This window comes from Palaemon carinicauda, chromosome 4, assembly GCF_036898095.1.
Source record: "Palaemon carinicauda isolate YSFRI2023 chromosome 4, ASM3689809v2, whole genome shotgun sequence".
NCBI lineage: Eukaryota > Metazoa > Arthropoda > Malacostraca > Decapoda > Palaemonidae > Palaemon > Palaemon carinicauda.
This window is the reverse complement of record NC_090728.1, coordinates 32,739,493-32,749,566: the sequence shown is the minus strand read 5'-3', so window position 1 is coordinate 32,749,566 and position 10,074 is coordinate 32,739,493.

Here is a 10,074-nt window from a genome sequence, read left to right as displayed (position 1 = left end):
GGAAAGGGAAGAAGGGTGGAAGGGGTGAAATGCGCGAGCGCTCGCTCGTGTATACCTATCTAGATATTTAGACGTCATTTTTGACGGTAAGGGTACACAAGTTATTGTAATAATTATCTAAAATGATCGGCGAAATTTCTAACTTGGAGATGTTGGGGCGCCTAACATGAAATAATGGTTGGTTTGAAGGACATTGACCTTTCTCTTCCTTATGCCACTCATATGCGTTACAAAAATGATAATAGATACATTAGGTACAGTTGGCTTCATTATTTCGGTACACTGACATCTCCTTTGCTTCATATGTAGTGTACCAGAATTAGTGAAGCAAGCCAATTGTATATAGACACGCCAATCATATTGCAGCTTCTTTGGGTACCCATTAAAAATATTAGTGCAGGAAATATGCGATTTGACCAGCGTATGATAAAAAGTGAAATGCGAGAAAGACATTCAACAGAAATATACAACTTAATTTAGTGGGCCCAAGATATTTAAAAAAAATATTCGAAAAATCACCATTGAATACAGAGCAACTAGGCCATTCAATATCTTGTCCCAAGAACTAAAGGTGGTGAAACCTTTTAGGCCTTTGAAAAGTGAACAATGGGCAGTATCTGTTCAAAAGAAAGTTATGAATCGAAAGAACCAGTTTTTCAAGAAAACAATATTTTAGTTGATGAATAGATGAGGCTTTTGCTAGGGGGATAAAACAGTGCGATGAGGGTAATGAGGATTTTTTTGGTGGGGAGGGGGAGGAAGTCTCCTTTCAACATGAAAGATAAATTATAGACCCAGAAGGAAAAAAAAGTAAGAGTTAGATCTTACAGTTATTACTGATAAAACTAAGTTAAAAAAGGGTATGAAACTTTGTTTTCGTATAGGAAAACGTTCCACCAAAGATAAATTGTTCGGGCAGTAGGGGAGACATAAGTAAGCGTTGGAGAGAGAGAGAGAGAGAGCGAGAGAGAAAGAGCGAGAGAGAGAGAGAGAGAGAGAGAGAGAGAGAGAGAGAGAGAGAGAGAGAGAGAGAGAGAGAGGAAAAATTTATATAAAGGTTATTATGAACAGAGTTACGACGGGATATTTAGGTGCAAAAGTAGAATTATATATGTATGTATGTGTATATATATATATATATATATATATATATATATATATATATATATACTGTATATATATATATATTTATATTTATGTATATTTATGTATATTTATATTTATGTATATTTATATTTATGTATATTTATGTATATTTATATTTATGTATATATGTATATATATATTTATGTATATATATTTGTATATATATATTTTTCTATATTTTTCTATATATATATATATATATATATATATATATATATATATATTGTGTGAGTGTGTTTAATTTGTCTATTCATGAAATTCCTTAACGGTTATACGGAAAACTACGAAGAAATATGAATAGCAGTTATTGCATTCCGAGGAGCGCATTCACGAAGACGATTGTCGAGTCACTATTTTCCCTTTAGCGAGCATATACGTATTTACAATATATATATATATATATATATATATATATATATATATATATGTGTGTGTGTGTGTGTGTGTATATATACACATATATATGTATTATATATATGTATTATATATATATAAATATATATAAATATATATATATATATATATATATATATATATATATATATATATATATATATATATATATATAAAAGAATCTAAGATAATTTTTCTAGTTTTGGTAGTAGAATTAATTTTTTATTCATAAGTAATACGATGAAAACTAAGCTGCTGACAGATTTAAAAGTGAGAGGAATTAATTTCGTTATTAATATATACTGTTGACCATTTGCCGTTGCAAAATATGGATTTGCATAAATTTTAATTTTTTACTTATAGCTACTAATATCACGTGCTGACAAACTTTGAAAGTAGTTATCAGTAACTGTTGTTATTGCAGAAACCCCAAAAGGATGCACAAATGAAAACCAACTATTATTACAAATTAATTAGTTACTCAACAAATTTTAATCCCAAGGGAAAAATATTAAAATGTGTTGGATATCTGCCTATGTTAGGGTTATTGATAATGAAAAGGCAGATTTTGCTGCTAAATAAGCACTATATTTACCACAAAGGGCGTTAAACTACCCGTTAAATATCATATAACAATCATGAAACATTTCATAGTGACAAATTGACTACGTTTATCCATGGGAATCATCAAAACTAGGATAAAGGGACGGAAGTAATTTAGCAAGGTCGCGTATTGGTCATATAAGATTAATTCATGGATTTTCAATGTGCACACCTTATGAAGCAGTTTCCATATCCAGCAATTGTTACAATATTTCATTCATACAGTAATATTATTTTGCGACTGTAAAGTTTTCAAGTTATGCATATGTTTATATAAGAAATTTTTTTGCTCTTTGTGGTTTTTTTTTTTTTATTTATTCTGATAGCTTCTCCCCCAAAATTAAATTGTTTCAAGAAGGATGGGTTTTACAGGCAAGATTTGAATTTCTATTTGTCGCAGATTTTTATTTCATATATTTTTCATTATATTTATGATTATATTTCTCCCTTCCGTTGCATCGTGTCAGCTCTGTAAAATTTAAGCTTTACTCATTTGGCTGGCAAATCTCCTCCTTTATAAGAATAATGATAACTACTGCCAATACCACTTATACTATTTTAGTTTTAATGATATAATCTGTAAAAATATTCATCTACCCCAATTAAACAATTATTAACTTCGGAAGGATTGTTTTTTTCCTGTTGAAGGAAAAAAAAAAGTATTGCCAAATACCAAGAATTATTAATTATAGTGTTACCAGAACCTAGACGAAGCATATCCTAGAATAACAAATGTACAAGATTAGCATATCAGGGAATTTTACTTTTAACAGGATTTTTATTACTCATTTCCCACGAAGTTGACCACTTCTTGATCCATCTCAAATCTTAAGTGCAGCTGTAGCTTCATTTCGTAATTAGTGAGGTAGATAACTAATAAATAGCATTGGTCGTCTTTATTAGACCGAAATCATGTAACTGAATCAGTAAAGACAATGAATTCCCTCATAATAATTAGACATGCCAATAGGATAGCACCACCGTTGGAACTTAGAAATACCGTTTCAAGTTTCTCCCCTCTATGATAAAAAGAGTAACGTGTCTGGCTATACATATGTAAATCTATTTATTTCCTGGCCCTTTCAGTGGCTTTGCCAGACGTATGACTACTCTGTCTCTCCCCGTCCGTCGGGTTGTGGGTGATGAGTAGTAGTTATGCCCTGGTGTGAAGGAGTATCCCAACAGATATACTTGGAAACTACAATTTCCGAAACAGCCTGGTTGTAGTTAGGAAAGGGAAGAAGGGTGGAAGGGGTGAAATGCGCGAGCGCTCGCTCGTGTATACCTATCTAGATATTTAGACGTCATTTTTGACGGTAAGGGTACACAAGTTATTGTAATAATTATCTAAAATGATCGGCGAAATTTCTAACTTGGAGATGTTGGGGCGCCTAACATGAAATAATGGTTGGTTTGAAGGACATTGACCTTTCTCTTCCTTATGCCACTCATATGCGTTACAAAAATGATAATAGATACATTAGGTACAGTTGGCTTCATTATTTCGGTACACTGACATCTCCTTTGCTTCATATGTAGTGTACCAGAATTAGTGAAGCAAGCCAATTGTATATAGACACGCCAATCATATTGCAGCTTCTTTGGGTACCCATTAAAAATATTAGTGCAGGAAATATGCGATTTGACCAGCGTATGATAAAAAGTGAAATGCGAGAAAGACATTCAACAGAAATATACAACTTAATTTAGTGGGCCCAAGATATTTAAAAAAAATATTCGAAAGATCACCATTGAATACGGAGCAACTAGGCCATTCAATATCTTGTCCCAAGAACTAAAGGTGGTGAAACCTTTTAGGCCTTTGAAAAGTGAACAATGGGCAGTATCTGTTCAAAAGAAAGTTATGAATCGAAAGAACCAGTTTTTCAAGAAAACAATATTTTAGTTGATGAATAGATGAGGCTTTTGCTAGGGGGATAAAACAGTGCGATGAGGGTAATGAGGATTTTTTTGGTGGGGAGGGGGAGGAAGTCTCCTTTCAACATGAAAGATAAATTATAGACCCAGAAGGAAAAAAAAGTAAGAGTTAGATCTTACAGTTATTACTGATAAAACTAAGTTAAAAAAGGGTATGAAACTTTGTTTTCGTATAGGAAAACGTTCCACCAAAGATAAATTGTTTGGGCAGTAGGGGAGACATAAGTAAGCGTTGGAGAGAGAGAGAGAGAGAGAGAGAGAGAGAGAGAGAGAGAGAGAGAGAGAGAGAGAGAGAGAGATTAAATAAAGGTAGGACATATATTTTGGAAGTGGAGGATAACCGAATTTAACAGTGGAGGGTAACTGAAGTTGTTGTTTAACTTTAAAAGAATCTCTGAAGTGATAGTTACAGATAGCAAAGCAATTTATACAGAATATCAGATGAAGTTTTACGGTAAAAAACTGTATCCCAGAAAACTAGCATTCGTATGGTGTTATTTAGCTCTCTGAACTTTGGCAAAATTGTCCTCAGAAATGCCATTCAACTCCCATTTGTGGGTGAAATGTAACTTTCCAAATGTGATTTTATATGAAAGGTTTATATTTGCAGCGTTATTTTATTTATTATAATTGTAGCATTATTTGCCTCTGTTATTGTAGTGATATATGATTTATGGCAGAGGACTAAGAAGCATGAAGTTGGAGATAATGAATGGAAAAGTATTGCCTTAAAAGCTCAAGATAGAGGCGGCTGGCGAAATCTAATCGAAACTCATTCCGTCAATAGGCGTAGGAGATGATGATAATGATGTATAGATAGTTTTTCTTCTGAAATTAAGGTATTGAAATATAACATCATCATGGCTGCATCTTGTTTTTTGCTTGGGTATGGAAAATACACGTACAGAAGAAAGTATAGAATATTCATATATAATCTAGTTTATAAATATTAGTGAATTAGAAGTTGTAATTGTACATGCATTTATACAAAAAGGCAATACTTTGTATTTGATAAATATTACAAAGAATTACTGCACTGGTTAGTAGCCATAGCCTAAAATGAGTTTTCAATATTCGTCATGCATATATGTTTGTGAATGTCAGTTGTATATGGTCGTTAGAATTGGCTTGTTCGAAACAAGTTTCGTTGTGTGCCACATGAATATGAATTTGCAGTTATGTTTGTTATTTTTCTGATGAAAAATTTTGTATGACATATTATATTCAAAACCTTTTGGTATTTTATTTATCTACTGGTGTGTTTATACAGACTGTTTTATTGCTCTAATGTTCCAAATATTGTATAATACACCGGTAAAACTAACTTATAAATGTAGCATTCTTTCTTATTTTATTTGTTTATTTTTATAATAGGAAATAATTATTATGTTGAGTGCTTTCTAAGATGTCAGATAGGCTACTATGGATATGTAAAGCGAAATAGTCTCTTTGGTGAATGAACTACTGTAACGAACCGAAGGAGAGAGAGAGAGAGAGAGAGAGAGAGAGAGAGAGAGAGAGAGAGAGAGAGAGAGAGAGAGAGAGAGAGAGGCCACTATTTTTATTATTGCCAATCAAACAATTTCTTTCCTAGAAGAAAGTAATTTTGAAAACTAGTTTTTTTTTTTCATTTCTTTCGTTGAGGATTATGTTCGATGATAGTTTGTTCACATTCTTTTCATTTTATTGTATTATAATTTTTTGAAGTTTGGCACTCATGATTACATAAGGTACCATTTCAACTGCGTGAATGATTATAGCTCATCCTTTCCCTTATCTGAAAAGGATTTCCAGGTATATAGGGAAAATCTTATATTTTTTTTTTCATCCCTCATGACTATTAATTAATTGACTGTTCCATCTGGCATCGTAAGTGGGCTATGCGAAGGTCATGAGGACTGCCTTGATGGCATATGAATATTTAGTTGCAGTAAAGTCGTTCTGCTGTCCCTCGTGAGGAAAATCGGATAACTTAAAAGATGACTAATTGATTTATAAGTTCATTCATTATAAAGCCAGCCTAAAATTCATCATAATTAGGGAGAACGTAGTAAGTAAAGTGAATACTTTACAGAATTATAAGGAACTATAGTATTTGGGGTGAAGAAAAATATTGCAAACATAAAGATGGAAATCGTCTGCAATATTCTCTAACGTTCTCTGCACCCCTTTACTCCTCCCACCTCTCGACCCAAAAACTACGTAAAGGTTTCAATAGAGGAAAGCAGCGCCTGTAGGTGACGGCAATTGGAGTAGGATTTAACCAAATACAATGGGTAAAAAAAAAATTTGATAATTAGTTGCTCAGCCAGGAGAGAGAGAGAGAGAGAGAGAGAGAGAGAGAGAGAGAGAGAGAGAGAGAGAGAGAGAGAGAGAGAGAGAGAGAGAGAGAGAGAGAGAGAGAGAGATATGTATGGTAAACTCTCTAACTTAATTGAAGAGAAGGGAAATAGCTTAGATCTTAAGTAGAATAAATTGGGAGAGATTTGTAAAATTGTGCTTCTTTGGATATAATTTACTCCCTGAAATTCATCATTAACACCTTGTAAAGCTTTTGTTTAGACTCCGTACATGTATTCTCTTTCTGCTCAGAAAAAAATACCATGAAAATCATGATTCTCAAATCGATAATCAAAGGAAACTTTTACATTTTCTACTTTTTAAAGTTGTCACGGATAATGTATTTTATTTTTAGATGTGTGTTTTTCTTATTTCCAACAACAGGATATTTATTAGTAGTAGAATATTGACACCCCCGATGATATAATGCTTTTTTTTTATTAGTTTTATGCACATATATACGTGCATGATGCTTTATGTATTTTCAAGATTTTAATTTTGATAAAAGAATTTCGATTTAAAAATAAAAAATTGAAAGTAAGGGATAAAGCCTTGACATTGCAGAAAAAAGAGAAATTTGGAGACTCGGCCATTTTAGGTAATGTCTTAATTCCCCTGTAAGCCCTGAAACCATCACAGACTTCTTAAATGACTCTAGGACTAAAGTGATGGTTGGTAACGACGTCAAAATTGCTCCTAAAACTTGAATTACACAGAAATATCTGTGCTAAGTTTTCTTTTTAAACCCCGACTGGGGATTTGAAGTTGGTGAAATGGTCGGTGACATCAGAACACATCCTTTTATTTCAATTATTGATGTGTACTCTCTCTCTCTCTCTCTCTCTCTCTCTCTCTCTCTCTCTCTCTCTCTCTCTCTCTCTCTCTCTCTCTCTCTCTCTCTGATGAACTATATACCAATTAACAAACATTTTTAACTGAAATATATGTCGGTGATGAGAGTATACTTTGCAGGTCTGACAGTGTATCACCTACTCTAACTTTAGAAAATCTATGTGAAACAAATTCTTGAAATAAAAACAGGAGCTTTCCTCTAAATTTTCAAGTTGTGAATGGTTTTAAGTCTACCATTCACCATGCAGTATCATATGCCTTTTCAAAGTAAAAAAAAACACCTACTTTGTGCAGTTTGGAAGCTAAGGCTTCACAAATAGAGGAATCAAGTCGTACCAATACATAAGGTTTTGAGTGAATTTTTCTAAAACTACACTGGATAGGTGAGAAAATACCTTCCTCCTTTTGGTACCACGCCAGTGTTACATTAATCATATTCTTTGATTTTTCATAAACACGATATCTATGGAATGAGTCGATAGTTTTCATAAACACGATATCTATGGAATGAGTCGATAGTTTGCTGTTAAAAACATAATTTTTCTTCTTCTTCTTCTTCTTCTTCGTCGTCGTCTACATCTTTTTCCACTTCTATGTGGGGTCGATGTTTCTGGTCAGCTTTCTCCATCTACCTCTGTCCCACACCTCATCACCGGTTAATCCCTTTGATCGAAGGTCATCCTTGATACAGTCCACCCACTTTCGCTTTGGTCTCCCTCTCCTCGTTCCCTGTACCCCCATTTCCATCACTCTCCTCCCAATATACTGTTCATCTCTTTCTCATGACATGACCGTACCACCTCAGTCTACTTTCTTGGATCTTATCTGATATTTTTTCTAACTCCTGTGGTACCCCTAATTACTTCATTCCGTATCTTATCTCTTCTTGTCACTTCACACATCCATCTCAACATTCTCATCTCTGCCACATCCATCTTCTTTTCCCCTGTCGTCTTTATTGCCCACGTCTCCACTCCATACATCACTGAGGGGGCCAAGGCAGCCTCAACTTGGTGTTGGTCCCAAGCCTGGGTAAATGGGGAGGGTTGGCGGCAGGAAAGGCATCCGGCCATGAAAAATTAGCCAAAACAACTGGTCAGCGAGTATGATCCAAAACATAATTTTTACTAGGCTTTAAAAATGCTAAAATAAAGGCTAGTTCACAATCATATGGTTAACTATGACAATGCCATTTTCTAATAATTCTTAAAATGAATCGTTTATTATAACCAAGTACATAGAATTCCACCGGAGGCCAGCGACCGTATCATTGCAAGAAACTTGTTGAATCAGATTCCCTTTCCATAAAAGGAGCATTATAACATACCGCATTTTCTTTTGTAAAATGCTTCTATACTAGAGACCAGAAGCTGTTTTAAATTTGCGCGATTCGTTGGAGAAATGTTTGGACAAAGCATTGCTACTCGTAACCTCGGATTCTCCAGTCACATACTAACCATTCACCTTCAACACTAGTGGTGGGTTGCGGGTAAACTTGACTTTCCTCCATACAGAAGATGGTGGTCTTGTACTGTTGATTGAAGAAGTAAACGATATCCAAAACTGGATCCTAGCTTCTTAAATTGCACGAAGGCGCTGTTCTCTATATATCTTGTATATTTTTAAATTCTCCACTGCACGGTGTCTATGTGATAGTCAAAGATTTTTTTTGTGGATCTGCGTGGGGTAGTTGGTTCTCAAGACCACCAAGGGACTGATTGCCGTTTGAATAACCCTGTGGATTGGGGAACTGGATTTAGTTCTGCTGTATCCATTCAGTAAGTCTATGGTATCATCTACACTTATAAAACTGTTCTGCATTCCCTTCAATTTCACTTACTTTGTGTCAAGGTTCCATCGTGGCGATCTCTGTAAGGGATGATTATTGTTGGCGTTTACAATAATTGGTGCATGTTCACTAGTATGCCAGTCATCTAACATTTTCCAATCAAAATTGAGAAGTCAGTTAGAGCTTGCAATTGAATGGTCAATGCATGAAAAGGTACCTGTCTGAACATGAAAGTGCTTGGCTCTCCTGTATTGACGAGTACCACATCTTCATTTTTCACAATTTATGGTATTGTTTGCTAATACATCACCCCATAAAGGATGTCTACCATTCAATTCTCCGAGTAATAGGAAAGGTTGAAGGAGGCGTTGAATCACTTCAACTAAATTACCATACACGATTTTGTTATGTAGAAGTAAAGAGAGTAAATAGTGTGTTTTCCCAATATCAATTTGTGCCACCACTGCCTGCAGAGGAGTGTGAATAGGCAAAGATATTTGGGGAACATCCCGACCAACGTATATAAAACTTCCTCCATGGTTGCCTGCTTGTTAATCATATAATGTCCTGTAGCTAATATATTCTCAAGGATGAGGCGTATTATCATCAAGTTTGCTGTTTTGTAGACATACGATTATAGGGGAGTGCTCTTGAATGAGGAGCTTGTGTTCTTCATATTTGGCCCAAATACCCTGAGAATTCCATTGCAAAATAATGGAAAAAACTAAGATTTATTTCTGGAAGACACGTTGGATAGAATCTTCCCATCCTCCATAAGTATTCCTTACAAAGACCTTAAAAATAAAATACATATTCACTCTAAGAATAAGTGGCAGGCTCGATGATTTGAACTGACCACCAATACAAAATTGAAACAAATCCATCCTTCGGTGGATAAATGGCCATCTTGTAATTCTACAAGTAGGAGGAATTATATCATTTTAACTAGACTGAGTATTGGCCACACACTTGCAACTCGCAATTATTTAATAAAGATTGGGAAGGGAGACAGG